Raw genomic sequence first — 17281 nt, 5'->3', positions numbered from 1 at the left:
GTAAGACAAAAAATGAATATTTTTTTACTAATGTGCTGAGCAACATAACAGCGTATTGGTATGGGAACTACATACCCTATATAGATATCCTATCATTGCTTACTCAATTTCCACGAACTTTTTTGCCTTATTCGTGGAAAATATTTGTCTCCCAAACAATCACACACTTAATACTGTTCTGATTTTTGTGGAGCAAAAATTTTATTTAGCAGCAGGGATTTTTAGTTTGGCTATAACTGGCTATTATTAGTGCATAAAAATGCTAGAAATAATGACCTAATGGTATGAGAAATGTACTTACCTGTTGAAATATACTGCATGTTACAAACAGTAAAGTTAATGTAAACAATATTCAAATGCCTGAAACGTTTCAATTTTTCGAATGCTCTTAAACAAATGAGCCATCTATAATCTTGTATCATTAGTTCTGTTGAAATCTAAGGGTAAAGAAGCTTAAGTTCACTTTGACCCAGCATATATAGTTTAAGGAGAGTGCTGGTGTACTGAAACCCACTACAACATCATTCAGCAAGTACATACCACATACATCAATATTATAAATTCAACACTTCTTGTTTTTATCAAGAAATTATTGATAGCCATTGACAGGTACTACTAATCACCAAATAGTTTGCATAGCTTAGTTATATGCATGTAGTACTGCTGGTTAACTTACCTCCTGCATGCTGTCATTATTATATACTAGCTACTAGCAAGATGTTTAAAGTGATAATAGTAGTCATTTATAACAATCCCTGTGTAGTACTTACACATAGTGATATACAGTTATAAATACAAATAACAAAACTTCAACAAATCAAGTATATACAGCCCTTCACAAAATTATGAATATATGTGTATATCCACTAGTTCTATGTTTCAGCCAGTATGTAAAAATATAAAGCATGAATATGTATGTATTATTGTTGCTTAAACGTCTTGTCTACTGTTGAGGTTGCTGGTATTTTACCAATGATAGTCCAGTAACAATATTTGTAGGTAGCTTCATATCAATAAAACTAGTGCACAATTCAGAATTTTTGTCTGATGGTAGTAGTTGTGGAGCATTTATCATTTCTGGTATAGTATTTCTTATTTCTTCATTAGCTGGCAATTTTACATTAATCTTATTGATACAAAGTTCTGACCTCTCTAACTGTGTTATCTTGTTTGTGCTAACTATTAGTTCTTGTTTGTTGGCTCCCAACCTTTCAATGGTAGGCAGTTTTACACCAATTCATAGCACTGGTTTGTCCTCTGGCTGCTCCTGCAGCAGTGCAGTATCTTGTGTTGTATCTCCCATCTATATATGTTTGGGATGTAGATCCACTGTAAATTATTCTTTATATATCAATATTTATCTAGCTAGTTATACATTGTACAAAGATAATAAATTTATCATATTGGTACCTGACTGAATCCTGTCAAGTTTTTCTCTTTTAGTTCTTGTTGGTGACACTTCTGCAACCCCATGTTTTAACACATAAAAAGTATGTCTTCACTATAGCTGCTTTTATTGCTTTTGCTGTGACTTTCTCGTCTCCTCAGTCATTGCATACATGTTTGGCAGACACTTAATGTATTCAGTAAACAAATCATTTAAAATTTAATGGGGCTTGCATGTGAATGATAGTCATGCAATATGTGATTAAAATGTCATCAAGCACTTATTGACCATTTATTGATTCCTACTGATTCTTATTGTGTTTTATTAGTTGGCATTCCAGTATCTGAGATTTAAAATATCCCCTATACCAAGCATTTTAAGTATCTAACTTGAATGCATTCACCAAATACCCTGTGTAAAGTAACAGCAAGAGTACATAATATTCTTATTATGTATACTCTTGGTAACAGCTCAGCCTTTTGTGAGAACAAAGGCTTTGCCTTTATCAACATAAATCAACACCAATCAACAGCTCTTTATCTCCAGTGAAGGTGATGCCCCCTTCATTAAATTCCAAGATGAAAACTGATTATTGTATTTCACACGATATGTCTCACTGTAAGATAATCTTTAAACCAATTTAAAACAGAACAGGACAAGTCAATTAAGGTCTAACAATCTTTCTAATAGAATGCTGTGATCAAGGGAATTGTATGCCTTACGCAGGTCCAAGAATGCAGCACATACTGAATCACCTTGTCCAATAATGAGTCCAATACAACTAACAGAATGTCAGTTGTCAATTTTCCATGCTGGTATGCACCTTGATGTGGGTGTAATATATGATTAGATTGCAGATGAGCAGACAATTTACCAGTGACCAACTTCTCTAAGATATTTGCAATCACTGAGACAACAGCAATTGGCCGAAAGTTTGATGGGTCATCACATGAGCCCCCCTTATGAACAGGTGTGATGTGAGAATGCTTCCATTCTTGTGGAATTATACCAGTTCAAAGAGATTCATTATAAAGTGCTACATAGGTTCAGCAATTTCAGTAGCTATTTCCTCACGGAAACAGGCAGACAAACCATCTGGTCCAGTTGATTTAGATATATCCAATGAGGTCAAATGTGATAAGACAACTTCAGCAGATAACTCACAAAACTGAAAAGCAGTACTTGCACAATCAGTAGGCACATTAAAATGTTCAGATGATTTGTGACAATCTGTTATAGCAACATTCTGAAAAAAAAATCATTGATAGCATCCAAAGGCAGTGATAGACCATCTGAACCCTTAGATATACTGGTCTACCAATAACTGAGTTGATTCAACACCACATCTGAGCAGTCATCCTCAGGGAAGACCTAACTTGTGATAGCGATGACTTCAAATAATCAATTTTAGCCTGACAAATAGTTGATTTGAGATTGTTTTTAAGACTCTTAAACCTTGCCCTATCAGATTCAAGCTGGGTTTTCTCAAAAATGCGTTTTGCTTTGTTTTTTAGTTTACTTTTATTGGCAATCTCAAGAGTAAACCATGGAGTTGGTCTCTTAGATTTTTCAGACTTTAGAAGTAAAAACGAAGATAGACAGTCTTGTAACAGAGTGTGAACAATACACCACTTATCATTAATGTCATCAAATATTGACATAACATTCCAAGGAGTACTGCTTAAAACATTACGAAGTTGGTTCCAGTCACATTGTTGAAATGAACGAATAAAGTAAGCTCTAGGTACAGTTTTAACTGTGGGATATTGCAAGGTAGTAATTTGTATGTAATTGTCACTCAAACCACAAGTTTGCACAATCTCCTGAACAGAAGTGCTGTTGTGGGCGATAAGACCAATTTTGCCAGACTGAGTCACATATATGGATTTTTTCTTTGCATCCTTATTTAAAGAGTTCAGTAAGAGAAGTTCCACTGAATTCTGGTTTCCTTTGGGTCAAAATTTCCTGACTTCATTAAGTGAATGGATGCTTAGGCAAGCCACTTTGTCAAAAAAAAAAAAAATTAAATGGCTGATTTAGACAAGTTGCCTTATTATACAGTGACATAGGCGGATCTGAGGGGGGCCAGGAGGTGCTGTTCCCCCCCAACCCCAGCCCTTCTCTTGCCCCCTTGGACCTACAGTACTATATTGATACCAGAAACTGGAATCATACATTCACACTGTATTCAGGAGTATAGAAAGCCAATGGGCAAATAGAAGACAACAGATATAATGTACTTTACAGTTATAGCTAAACTGTACACTTTAAAGAAAGCGAGGCAAATAAATTTGAATTTTTATGCAAAGATCGAGATACTCTAATAGAGCAGTCACTACTCTAATAGAACAGTCGCAATTTTAACGTCATCAATTTACAATTTTTACGTTTTTACAAATCATAACAAAGCTAGCTACTCCTTATTTTTTAATTTAGTATACACTTTACCATCAAACAGGTTTATCTCAGATAGGCTAACCAATCGTGCAAAGCGTACATTTTGTTAGCTAAGCGCTATCAAAAATGCTCTCAAATTAAAAAATTTCTTCAACTACAGTCTTACAACTATATGTCCATCATTCATCCAGCTATATGCTGAATAAAGTTATGTAAATGAATATAACTTGTGTACTAGAATTCCAGTCTTATCCTCTTAGTGGAATAAACACTGCTGTGCACTAAAACTTCTTGCCCCCCTTGGCCCTCCCTGACAGTGTATCCTAGATCCGCCTATCTAAATATTTAGCCGGGTTTTACTGTACTTGTGTATTTGCTGTCATAGTGTTGCTCTACATTCTAACTACGATGCAAGCTAGTAACCTGGGAGTAGTGTTTGGCCCAACTCTCATAATATTATGATCTGAGGTTGAGACGGTAGCTAGTATCAAGGACATCAAGTACCAGAACATCATAGTGGAGATTATGATTGACGAGAAGAATAGGGTGTGCGTGTGTCTGTGTGTGTGTCTGTGTGTGTGTGTGTGTGTGTGTGTGTGTGTGTGTGTCTGTGTGTGTGTGTCTGTGTGTGCGTGTGTCTGTGTCTGTGTGTGTGTCTGTGTGTCTTTGTGTGTGTCTGTGCGTACTGTGCACATGTGCATGTGTGTACTGTGCATATAATATGTGTGTTTACATGTCTGTTTTCACACATGTGAGCTAAACAGAGTTGTGTGAAAAGTAGCCAGTGAAATGACCATTGTGTAAGCACTTGGTTTTAACCTTTCAGACAGGTGGACTTTGTTCTCAAGTGATTTCTTTGTGCCAGTTTGAAATACATACAAGTTTTTAACATGTTATTGAGCACCATTCTTCTAGCATTTTAACGAATCACTGATCAACTACTGTACAGAGCAAACATTTAATGGGGGAAATTTTGACGAATTTGACAATTTACATTGTAATTCATCTAAATTCTGTCTCTCAACATTTTACATTTAGTGCATTTTTTAATACAATATTGAACCATTTCGTCAACATTTTGCCTGTGAAATTGATTGATCATTCGATTCATCAAAATTTTACCTTGCCATGATGATGATGATGAGTGGAATATTGATGATTTTACAGTAAAACATTGCTGGAGAGTAGAGTGGAACCTTCACTTTTAGAAGTCTGGATCCCGAGGTGGATCCACCCCTCAAGGACATTATTAGCCAGCTACCTCACAAAAAAGCTAAACTGGTAATTAAGAATTAAGACTATATAAAATGACAAACCAGCATTAATAAATGCTAGAGACAACTCCTTGAGTATACTGTATAGCCTAAATATTTCGAGGGGGAAACTTTAGCGTCTTAATAAACGTCTTAATGATTAAGACAAAATATACATTACAAGCATACAGGGGCCTAGACACAGGGATACCATGTGCTGATGGATCAGTACAGGAGCCCTGGAAAGACTTACATTAACTAAAAGTAAATTAAATCACAATACACCTCTATATCTACATATGTGTAATACTTAAAGTTTACCTAAGGTGGTCTAAAAGATCCCAGCCCGGGGAGGCTCTAGAATTAAAAATTCTCCTGTAAGAACAGGACACAACAATGCGAGCTGCCTGCTCAAACAAGGATCTTATGGTTTTCTTTGGCACTTCACAAGCAGTAGCCATTTGACTTTTGAGCAATTGTTTCTGACAAAAAGTGGCCTAAACAACCAATTTCAATGGGAACAAGATTGACAGTTAACCCACAAAGTTGGAGGTCATATTGCAAGGAGCTATATCGATCTTCCTTTCTAGCTCTAGCAGCAAGAAGATGTTGCTGGGTATTAGTTTCGAACAAACAAATGGAATCATTAGAAACCAATACCAAGTCAGGCCTCACTGTGCTACGATCTGCGACCGCGGTCAAAGCTAAAGGTCAATGAACAAGGCCGATTTTTCACGAAGAACAACGGTCAAACTGTTTTCCCAGCACGGTCAAAGCTTCGTAAGTAAGTAGTGCACGAAAATATAGCGAAAATAAACGGAATCAGGTCCACGGTCAAGACAAAAATTCGATGAAAGTCAATGGTCAAAATCGAAAATCGATCTTGACCAGCTTTGACCGCGGTCGCAGATCGTAGTACAGTGCTTATTGGAGTGACACCCCCTTGTATACAGGTGTATAGCTTGCCAATGAACGACGTTACATATACGTGAACGCCTTCTTCTGTTCACATAATTGTGGTCAAGACTGACTGCATTGTGTGAAACGTCGCCAGGGGCGAATCGCTATTGTGACAAAGAACCAGCCGCAGCTACTCGGATTGACTGACGCTCGAGTGGCAGTAGAGTAAGCCACCAATGTTCGACCACCATAGGTTCGGACGCGATTTTTCTTTAAACCTGCAAAGAAAATTTCTGCTCTTGCTATGCCTTTGGAGAGGTCTATGTCATAAACTCTTGCATGCAAAATTTCAGACCTGCAGCTTTCTTCGTCTGGCTGCAGGAGCTGCAAAAGTGACCTGTCCGAATGTTCTCAATTCTCGGACAAAAATATGTATTATCGGTCGAGTGGCACTGCTCGTAATGCTTGAAGCTGATCAAGTCTTTCTATGCTTGATATGAAAGAGTAACTCTTATACTCTCCAAATATATGTAGATATTTGCTTTAGTCCTTATTGGCTATGAATTATAAAGCTCCAAAGTCACCTCTGTCGTGCAATCTTAAATTCGGCCACACGTGAAGCTTGTGCAAATCAAATAGTTACCTATATCGAATTCAAAGCTATTTTTATGAACATTGAGAGCATCAGCTACCGTTCAATAGTAAATAGACACATGCACGATGATCGCATGCACCTTGATTTTTGTCCGGATAGCTACATTGCATTTATGCTTCTCTGACAGTAGCAGCCTAGCTACTGCACCCAGCACACATATACACAATCCAAATCCACTTAAATGGGGTTTTGACTATCCCCTGTCTTGAAAATGTCAAAAGTTTCTCTTCAAAATGTCCAGGACATTAGCCAGATCGAAATACTCTAATAGAGCAGTCAATTACTCTAATATAACGATCAGCCAATTTATTATCACATGTAATCAGGTTTTAAGTGTTGTAATCAACAAAATTCACATATATAATAGTCTTATTGAAGTGAATATTCCTGGGCGTGGCCCTCAGATTTTCTGACTACTCCAATTGTAAAATAGGTGACTGTTTTATTAGAGTGTTTTGATCTGGCTAATGTCCTGGACATTTTGGAGAGAAACTTTGACATTTTTAAGTGGATTTGGACTGTGTATATGTGTGCTGGGTGTAGTAGCTAGGCTGCTACTGTCAGAGAAGCATAAATGCAATGTAGCTATTCGGAAAAAAATCAAGGTGCGGTCATCGTGCATGTATCTATTTACTATTGAACGGTAGCTGATGCTCTCAATGTTCATAAAAATAGCTTTGAATTCGATATAGGTAACTATTTGATTTGCACGAACTTCACATGTGGCCGAATTTAAGATTGCACGATAGAGGTGACTTTGGAGCTTTGTAATTCACAGCCAATAAGGACTAAACCAAACATCTCCATATATTTGGAGAGTATAAGAGTTGCTCTTTCATATCAAGCACAGAAAGACTTGATCAGCTTCAAGCATTACGAGCAGTGCCACTTGACCGATAATACATATTTTTGTCCGAGAATTGAGAACATTCGGACAGGTCACGTTTGCAGCTCCAGCAGCCAGACGAAGACAGCTGCAGGTCTGAAATTTTGCATGCAAGAGTTTATGGCCTAGACCTCTCCAAAGGCATAGCAAGAGCAGAAATTTTCTTTGCGGGTTTAAAGAAAATCGCGTCCGAACCTATGGTGGTCGAACATTGGTGGCTTACTCTATATGGTGCAGCCGAAGCACAGATGGTAGAAGTGACTGATGTTTCGAGTGAGTACTAGCTATAGTTTGTATGTACAAATATAACAGCAGTTAGCCGCAGTCCTTGTTGAGTTACCAGCGGCCCAACGGGAAGGAAGAACTGGTTTTGCCCATGCTCTCTTGGGTAACTCAGGCGCCCTTGTTCGCTTGTCCCTTTTATTCTTTTAGTCAATGGGTCGGGAAAAGAGAATGAACAATGGATGAAAAATCATGCGGCTAGCTATACTCAGAAAGAAAAGAAAGTCTTTGGGTAACATGCTGCCACAAACAGTGTCATGTAGCAACAGTCTCGGTGGATATGGAACAGACTTAAATGTTACAGATCATATATTAGTTATAATTATTTTCAGTTTGTATGAATTTGGTTAGACAATATGAATTCCTAGCCACGGCCACTCTTTACAAACTTTAGCCAGAGAGATTCTGTGTGATGTATGAAATATCAGCATCATGTTATTAGTAAATTTGATTCAAGGTGCAAACGTTAGCAGATTATTGATGGTAGATATTTAGTAGTGGCCCAACACCGCTTCACATAGTAAAACATCTGTTTTTTTGCTGACCCAATAACAAAACAGTGCTCTGGCTGTAGACTAGTTGCTCACCGCCAATCCATATATGGCAGCATACTTCATCTGTTGTCTGAAGAGAAAGTGGCATGGCCACAACAGACCAGTAGAGTCAATCCAATGGTCCCAGCATAGAATCTGGGCTGGCCTGATTTCTGTGGTCCTGGAAAAGTCCGAGTGGGTCAATGAAATTGAATCCATGGCAGAATTAAATTTTGTTGAGTCAGTCTGGTAATGCTCACCCCTTCAAAAAGAACAACAGAATCTTGCACACATGCAGTAGTACACACGGGATTGCTTGAGTGTGGGATTGTAAGGGGTCATTCTTTACACATACTCATAAAACTGTCGACACGCTTTACTTACCAGTTCTACTCATCTGGTCTCTTGCGTGGGCATTCTGTGGGATGCTTTGCATCTATGGGAGCTGGTGCAATGTATTGAGAGACCCATCTGTATCAGATAAGTCCCATACAAATATTAATTATTGTGATATTCCTGTAGTGTGCTTTATTTTAAATCTCTGTACCATGTTATTATAAAGTGCCCAGCTAGTTATTAATATAATAACTACGGTTACAGACAAAAGCCCAAGCCCAAGACAACATGTGGCCATGTATACCCCTTAGCTTTGTGTGCTAATAGTATTGGCAAGAATAAATAATAATTTACTGTAGGTATTGGTATGAATTTTACTTGTGTATACCATGCATGTACTGTGTACAATATCCTCTACTTATATAGCTGCATGTGGGTCTCATGCATGAACGCCAAATGATGACACAGGCAATTTTAACTCTTAGGAAGGACGTTGGTGAGCTGTGAAGTCAGATGACCAACACAAAATTGCAGTAAGGGAAAGTCCATACAGTGAGCCATTACCAATCAGTGTTATTATCACATTTTTTAAATTTACAACAACTTCATAAATATTATAGGTTTTTTGACTGTTATATTCAATTACTTGCTAACGAATTTACTCAAGATGAGAAAGAAAGCTGATGACTATTTTCTTAAGTTGTAATTTTGTCTTATATCTCTAATTCTGCATGTTCACAGAGCAGCACATCGACACTATGACACCAGCGTTTACAGCGTCAACCATGAAGGAGTGAGTGAATCACACAAACAGTTTAAAAAGAGGTACACATAAACTACAGATAGTCAGATATTGTAATACACAAGCTGTATTATGTTGACTGCATATTTCCTTTTATAGAAGAATTACATGCAGGACATGGACCTAAGAGAAGAGGGACGATGAAAGTAATCAGGTGTTGCACATCCTAATAACCACTGTGGAGATCTGACAGTATGTGTATATGTGTACCCTATAATAATTGGTGACTGTGTACTTATGCAATATAGACTTTGGACTGCCTACATTTTTGAAATGCTGGAACATTGAATAAAGCATTGAAGGAAAGTGGATATTGTCTACTCCTTTGTCAACTCTGTATGATGTACCTACTTGGGTGATTCAGTAAGTTATTGTGCTGCATTGACCCTGTGATTCTAGCAATCTTGAATCTTCAAGGTGCACAAGGGCTGAATATCACAGCGTGGTATGTGGCACACTCAGTTGAGAGATACGTGAGTAGAGTTATACTGTATGGTTTTGCTAATTTTTATCTGATGCACTACAGCAGTCCCATCAATGACTCCACCAGTTCAATGCACCTACTCACCTTGAAACTGGCGTTGGTAAGTATATTTACAACATGCGAAGTATGAACATTAATGTTAACTATTTGCAGATATGTGATTGTTCTCAGTATGATGAAGCAAGGATTGGGTTGTGTTGTGGGTCCTTGCTACACAGCTCAGTGATGATCAGGCAGAACAGTTATATATAACTGAAAACTCATTGACTATGAGGTTGTTTTACTTTTTTTTCAGTTTCATTATTGTACAACTGTACTTGGTTTTTGCTCACGTGAAATAGCAACAATAAATCGAAAGCGACGTCATTAATTAAAAGGGTACTTTCGGAAGGGATATGGGCCGTCTTGAGGGCAAGGTGTGGGTCTAGCAGAAGCGTATACAGCCGTATAGAGGATATTATGCAGCCTTATTGAGGTATGTGTGACTCTGTGTGGGTCTATAATACGATTATACTCGTGACATATGCAGAGGTGCCGTCTAAGTTAAGAGTCCAGATTCGGGACAGACTGATCTATACGTTTGGGTTGACGCTACACGTATGTAATCAGTATTTGTTTATATACGTATTGTAGACGCTGTTATACTGATCAGTTTATGCCTCTCGTTGCGCTGTGTACCGAACGAGGATTTTTATAATATATTTTAGCAGAGCTTAACAAGCACCCTATAGTCTGCGTATTTAGATTTCACAAAATTATGAACGTATCTAGAGGTGTGCAGTATTGAATTTTTGAAGAACGGTGTGGTATTGAGAAAAATGCCATTATCTGTTGGCAGGATGTGAAGAGTGGTGTTCCACAAGGATCAATTCTAGGACCTCTTCTCTTCCTTATTTATGTTAATGATATGTCGAAATCCATCTCAAGTCATGTGTTTTTATTTGCAGATGATACCAAGCTTATACGAACCATTTCTACATTGGCAGACCATGTACAACTCCAAACTGATTTAGATAATCTAGCCAAATGGTGTGATGTGTGGCAACTGAAGTTCAATGTTACTAAATGTAAAGTGATTCACTTTGGTCGAGCCACACACAGCTTTGGAGGCTACTATCTTAATGGTGTCTCATTGGACTCAGTTAATTGTCCTAAGGACTTGGGTATTATATTTGATGCGAATTTAAAGTTCCACCAACACGCTTCTGAAGTAGCTATGAAAGCGAACAGGGTATTGGCTTGTATGAAAAGAAGCTTTATCGATTTGAATGAATTTGTACTATCACGGTTGTACAAATCAATGGTTCGACCAATATTAGAATACGGAAATGTAATTTGGGGACCCCATTATGTATTAGATCAACGTAAACTTGAGGGTGTGCAACGGCGTGCTACAAAACTAGTACCATCTTTAAGAGACAAGTCTTACATAGATCGACTGACATCAATGAATTTACCATCTCTTTTGTACAGGCACAGACGTGGTGACTTAATATTTCTTTTCAAGATGTTGAACGATTACTTCAATCTGGATCACTCCAACTTTTTTACTTTCTCCCACAATACACAAACTAGAGGTCACGCATATAAATTACTTAAGCCCCCTGCCCACCTTTCATGTCGGGTCAACTATTTTGGTACTAGAGTAATTAATGATTGGAACAATCTTACTAGTGATATTGTAGGAAATTCTTTATTAAATAATTTTAAATCAGCTATAGATAATTACTTTTATGACTATAGATTTATGTTAATGCAATAATTATATTCATAGTTAATTTTTGTTCATTGCATCTAATTTATGTATGTATATGTATGTAATTGAATGGGTGTACAGGCTTCTAAGCCTCAACCCAAATCACATCATAATCATAATCAAGACACATGGTAGTGTGTCGTGCTGCCCAAGAAGCCGGCGCGCCACACCGTGAGTATATTGACAGGAAGAACGAAAACGTCATTTTCACACCTTTGTATTTCAGTGATCACTTATCCGATTGGAACCAAATTTGCTACACAGTTTCCCGCCAGCCAGGAGAGTCTACATTCCAAATTTGAAGGAAATCGCTCCAGCCATTTCCGAGATACGAGCTACCAAAGTTTCGTTTTTTTTTCTTCGTTTTTTTTTTTCTTCGTCTTTTCGCACACTTGCACAAATTGCTATAACAAGCAAACGCGTACTCCGATCGCCATGAAATTTGGCACACAGAAAGGGAGTCCAAAGGCGAATCCTAGCATCAAATATGGTACGAATCCAATGAATGGTTCAGGAGTTATGACCGATTATTCGCGTAAAACAAGATCGATTTGTTGTCACGCCTACAGGGTAAACCGCTTCATGGAATGAGTTGAAAATTGCTATGTAGATGGAGTAACCATCGTAGGAGTGCCTTTTGGTGGTTTGAAAGGAATCTAGATAAAGACCATGGAGATATGACACAAAACCCAACCTGTGTCACAATTACGCGATCGATTTTTATGAATAAAAAAAGTATTAGTTTTCACGCCTACTAGGCAAACCGCTTAGAGCAATGAGCTGAAAATCGGTGTATAGCTGGAATAGTCTTCATAGAAAGTCCTTGCAGTAGTACAGAAGAATCGGATTACAAACCACTGAGTTATGATTCTAAAGCCAACTCCGTGTAGCAAATGCGAGATCGAGATACTCTAATAGAACAGTCACCCTAATAGAGCATTCGGCTAATTTATTTACTCCATTATAGAATTTTTATTTATTATTATTATTTATTATTTTATTACATCACAAGTTATTCTGTAGGGAGTTCAGCTGCAAACAGTTAATCTTATAGACAGTTCAGCAAGAAGCAAGCCACCATGTGGAGAGTTAAGCAAATATACACAGCAAAAATAGTGTTCCAATACTACATATTCTAACCCCGTCTTTATTCAGTATTGGAACAATTATTTTTAAAATCTCCTTATAACGAGACAAAACGAACCTCAAATCTATAAATGACTCTAATGTTATTCACTATTGGGGGCTGTGATCTGTTTTTGTTTGAGCCAAGGTAGAATATTTGGACTATTAGTTCGAACACCTAAACATAGACGGAATAAATACAGTCAGTATTTGTGTATGAATTATGCTGTGATATCACTATAGAGATTCAGAACATTACAAGTCACACTGAAGAAAGTTCAGCTATAAACAAGTCATGCACCCTGTAGAGAATTCAGCTACAATTAAGTCACTCTCTAGAGAATTCAGCTACACAGAATTCAGCTACACACAAGTCACTGTGGAGAGAGTTCAGCTACAAACAAATTACCCTGTAGAGAGATCAGCTACAAATAAAACACTTTGCAGAGTGTTCAGCTACAACAAATCAACCTTTAGAGCGATCAGCAATGAACAAATCAGCACAAATCTACCTGTAGAGAGATACGCTAGAAACAAATCACCCTGTAGAGAGTTCAGCTACAAAAAATCACCCTGTAGAGACATCAACTAGAAACTAGACACAATGTAAGGAGTTCAGCTACAGGCAATCACCCTGTAGAGAGTTCAGCTAAAACAAATCAACCTGCAGAGAGATCAGCTACAAACAAATCACCTTATAGAGAGTTCAGCTACAAACAAATTACCCTGTAGAGAGATCGGCTACAAACAAACCAACCTGCAGAGAGATCAGCTACACACAAATCAACTTGTAGAGAGACCAGCTATAAAAAAATCACCCTGTAGAGACATCAGCTAGAAACTAGACACAATGTAAGGAGTTCAGCTACAAGCAAATCACCCTGTAGAGAATTCAGCTACAAACAAACCAACCTGTAGAGCGATCAGCTAGAAACAAATCACCCTGAAGAGCGGTCAGCTACAAAAAATCACCCTGTAGAGATATCAGCTAGAAACAAATCACCCTGAAGAGAGGTCAGCTACAAAAAATCATCTTGTAGAGAGATCAACTACAAACAAAACACTTTGCAGAGAGTTCAGCTACAAACAAATCAACCTTTAGAGCGATTAGCAACAAACAAATCAACCTGTAGAGAGATCATCTAGAAACAAATCAACCTGCAGAGAGATCAGCTACAAACAAATTAGCTTGTAGAGAGATCAGTTACACACAAATCAACCTGTAGAGAGATAAGCTAGAAACAAATCACCCTGTAGAGAGTTCAGCTAAAACAAATCAACCTTTAGAGCAATTAGCAACAAACAAATCAACCTGTAGAGAGATCATCTAGAAACAAATCAACCTACAGAGAGATCAGCTACAAACAAATCAGCTTGTAAAGAGATCAGTTACACACAAATCAACCTGTAGAGAGATAAGCTAGAAACAAATCATCCTGTTGAGAGTTCAGCTAAAACAAATCAATCTGCAGAGAGATCAGCTACAAACAAATCACCTTATAGATAGTTCAGCTACAAACAAATTACCTTGTAGAGAGATCGGCTACAAACAAATCACCCTGCAGAGAGATCAGCTACACACAAATCAACATGTAGAGAGATCAGCTACAAACAAATCACCCTTTAGAGAGATCAGCTACAAACTAGACACAATGTAAGGAGTTCAGCTACAAGCAAATTACCCTGTAGAGAGTTCATCTACAAACAAATCAACCTGTAGAGCAATCAGCTAGAAACAAATCGCCCTGAAGAGAGGTCAGCTACAAAAATCACCCTGTAGAGAGAAACAAATCACCCTGAAGAGAGGTCAGCTACAAACAAAACACTTTGCAGAGAGTTCAGCTACAAACAAATCAACTTTTAGAGTGATCAGCAACAAACAAATCAACTTGTAGAGAGATCAGCTACAAACAAATCAACCTGCAGAGAGATCAGCTACAAACAAATCAGCTTGTAGAGAGACCAGTTACACACAAATCAACCTGTAGAGAGATAAGCTAGAAACAAATCACAATGCAGAGAATTCAGCTACAAGCAAAACACCCTGTAGAGAGTTCAGCAACAAAGAAACCACCATGTAGAGAGTTCAGCTGCAAACAAATCACCTTATAGAGAGTTCAGCTACAAACAAATTACCCTGTAGAGAGATCGGCTACAAACAAATCAACCTGTAGAGAGATCAGCTAGAAACTAGACACAATGTAAGGAGTTCAGCTACAAGTAAATCAGCCTGTAGAGAGTTCAGCTAAAACAAATCAACCTGCAGAGAGATCAGCTACAAACAAATCACCTTATAGACAGTTCAGCTACAAACAAATTACCCTGTAGAGAGATCGGCTACAAATTAATCAACCTGCAGAGAGATCAGCTACACTCAAATCAACTTGTAGAGAGATTAGCTACAAACAAATCACCCTGTAGAGAGATCAGCTAGAAACTAGACACAATGTAAGCAGTTCAGCTACAAGCAAATCACCCCTTAGTGAGTTCAGCTACAAACAAATCAACCTGCAGTGAGATCACCTACAGAAAAGCACCTTGTACAGAGTTCAGCTACAAACAAATTACCCTGTAGAGAGATCGGCTACAAACAAATCAACCTGTAGAAAGATCAGCTACACACAAATCAACTTGTAGAGAGATCAGCTACAAACAAATCACCCTGTAGAGAGATCAGCTAGAAACTAGACACAATGTAAGGAGTTCAGCTACAAGTAAATCACCCTGTAGAGAGTTCAGCTAAAACAAATCAATCTGCAGAGAGATCAGCTACAAACAAATCACCTTATAGACAGTTCAGCTACAAACAAATTACACTGTAGAGAGATCGGCTACAAATTAATCAACCTACAGAGAGATCAGCTACACACAAATCAACTTGTAGAGAGATCAGCTACAAACAAATCACCCTGTAGAGAGATCAGCTAGAAACTAGACACAATGCAAGGAGTTCAGTTACAAACAAATCAACCTGCAGTGAGATCACCCACAAAAATGCACCTTGTACAGAGTTCAGTTACAAACAAATTACCCTGTAGAGAGATCAGGTAGAAGAATTCACCTTGTAGAGATTTCAGCAACAAAGAAACCACCATGTAGAGAGTTTAGCTGCAAACAAATCACCCAGTAGAAAGATCAGCTAGAAGAAGTCACCTTGTAAAGAGTTCAGCTACAAAGAAACCATCATGTACAGAGTTCAGCTACAAAGAAACCACCATGGAGAGTGTTTAGCTGCAAAAAATCACCTGTAGAGAGTTCAGCTAGAAACAAATCACCCTGTAGAGAGATCAGCTAGAAGAGGTCACCTTGTAGAGAGTTCAGCTACAAAGAAATCACCACATAAAGAGTTCAGCTACAAATAAATCACTTGTAGAGAGTTCAGCTACAAATAAATCCCCCTTAGAGGGATCAGCTAGAAGAAGGTACCTTGTAGATAGTTCAGCTACAAACAATTCACCCTGTAGAAAGATCAGCTAGAAGAAGTCACCTTGTAGAGTGTTCAGTTACAAAGAAACCATCATGTAGAGAGTTCAGCTGCAAACAAATCACTCTGTAGAGAGTTCAGCTACAAAGAAACCGCCATGTAGAGAGTTCAGCCTCAAACAAACCACCTTGTAGAGAATTCAACTACAACAAATCACCCTGTAGAGAAGAAGTTACCTTGTAGAGAGTTCAGCTACAAAGAAACCATCATGTAGGGAGTTCAGCTACAAAGAAACCACCATGTAGAGAGTTTAGTTGCAAACAAATCACCTGTAGAGAGTTCAGCTAGAAACAAATCACCCCGTAGAGAGATCAGCTGGACGAAGTCACCTTGTAGAGAGTTCAGCTACAAAGAAACCATCATGTAGAGAGTTCAGCTACAAAGAAACCACCATGTAGAGAGTTTAGCTGCAAACAAATCACCCTGTAGAGAGACCAGCTAGAAGAGGTCACCTTGTAGAGTGTTCAGCTACAAAGAAACCATCCTGTATATAGTTCAGCTACATTTCAAGTCACCCAGTAGAGAGATCAGCTGCAAAAAAATATCCTGTGAGAATAATGGGCATGTAATAAATATATGTATATAATTTGTATAATTACTAATAAAATCAAAAATAATTGAAGTATTACAAATCTTCTTTTTAAGTTCTTTTCTTCTTCCTGTGGTAAAGAAAAAAAACACATGGGTTAAAAAAGCCCCAAAGCCAGCCATAGGCCGGCTTTGCAGTATACAAATACAAAAAGAAGTGATATCTAATCAAAAAACAGCCAAGCTGTAAAAAAAGGTGCGGCCCCCAAAAAGGCCATGGTGAAAAAAGATGTGAAATCCAAGGTGGCGGCCAAGAAATGGCTGTGATGGTAGGTTAATGGTTAAATTTTAATAATGACAATTCAGGTGAATTTTGTGCTGCTTGGTCTTGGCACCAAATTCACCTGAAATGTCGTTATTAAAATTTAACCATTAACCTACCATCACAGCCATTTCTTGGCCGCCACCTTGGA

The 17281-nt window shown here is 38.0% G+C and overlaps 1 long non-coding RNA gene across 2 annotated transcripts; it reads left to right on the top strand.

Annotated features, from left to right (window-relative positions):
- Positions 1–9172: 9172 nt before the first annotated feature.
- LOC136238876 (uncharacterized) lies at positions 9173–9889 on the top strand. 2 transcript variants are annotated; one of them, XR_010693235.1, is made up of 4 exons: positions 9173–9422; positions 9531–9623; positions 9680–9794; positions 9849–9889. It is a non-coding gene; the product is annotated as an uncharacterized lncRNA (long non-coding RNA). The 2 variants fall into 2 exon arrangements; XR_010693236.1 differs by having other exon boundaries at positions 9173–9454.
- Positions 9890–17281: the final 7392 nt, after the last annotated feature.

This window comes from Dysidea avara, chromosome 11 (assembly GCF_963678975.1).
Source record: "Dysidea avara chromosome 11, odDysAvar1.4, whole genome shotgun sequence".
NCBI classification, from domain to species: domain Eukaryota; kingdom Metazoa; phylum Porifera; class Demospongiae; order Dictyoceratida; family Dysideidae; genus Dysidea; species Dysidea avara.
The sequence above is the reverse complement of the archived record's forward strand: the minus strand, read 5'-3'. Positions and strand labels throughout refer to the sequence as shown.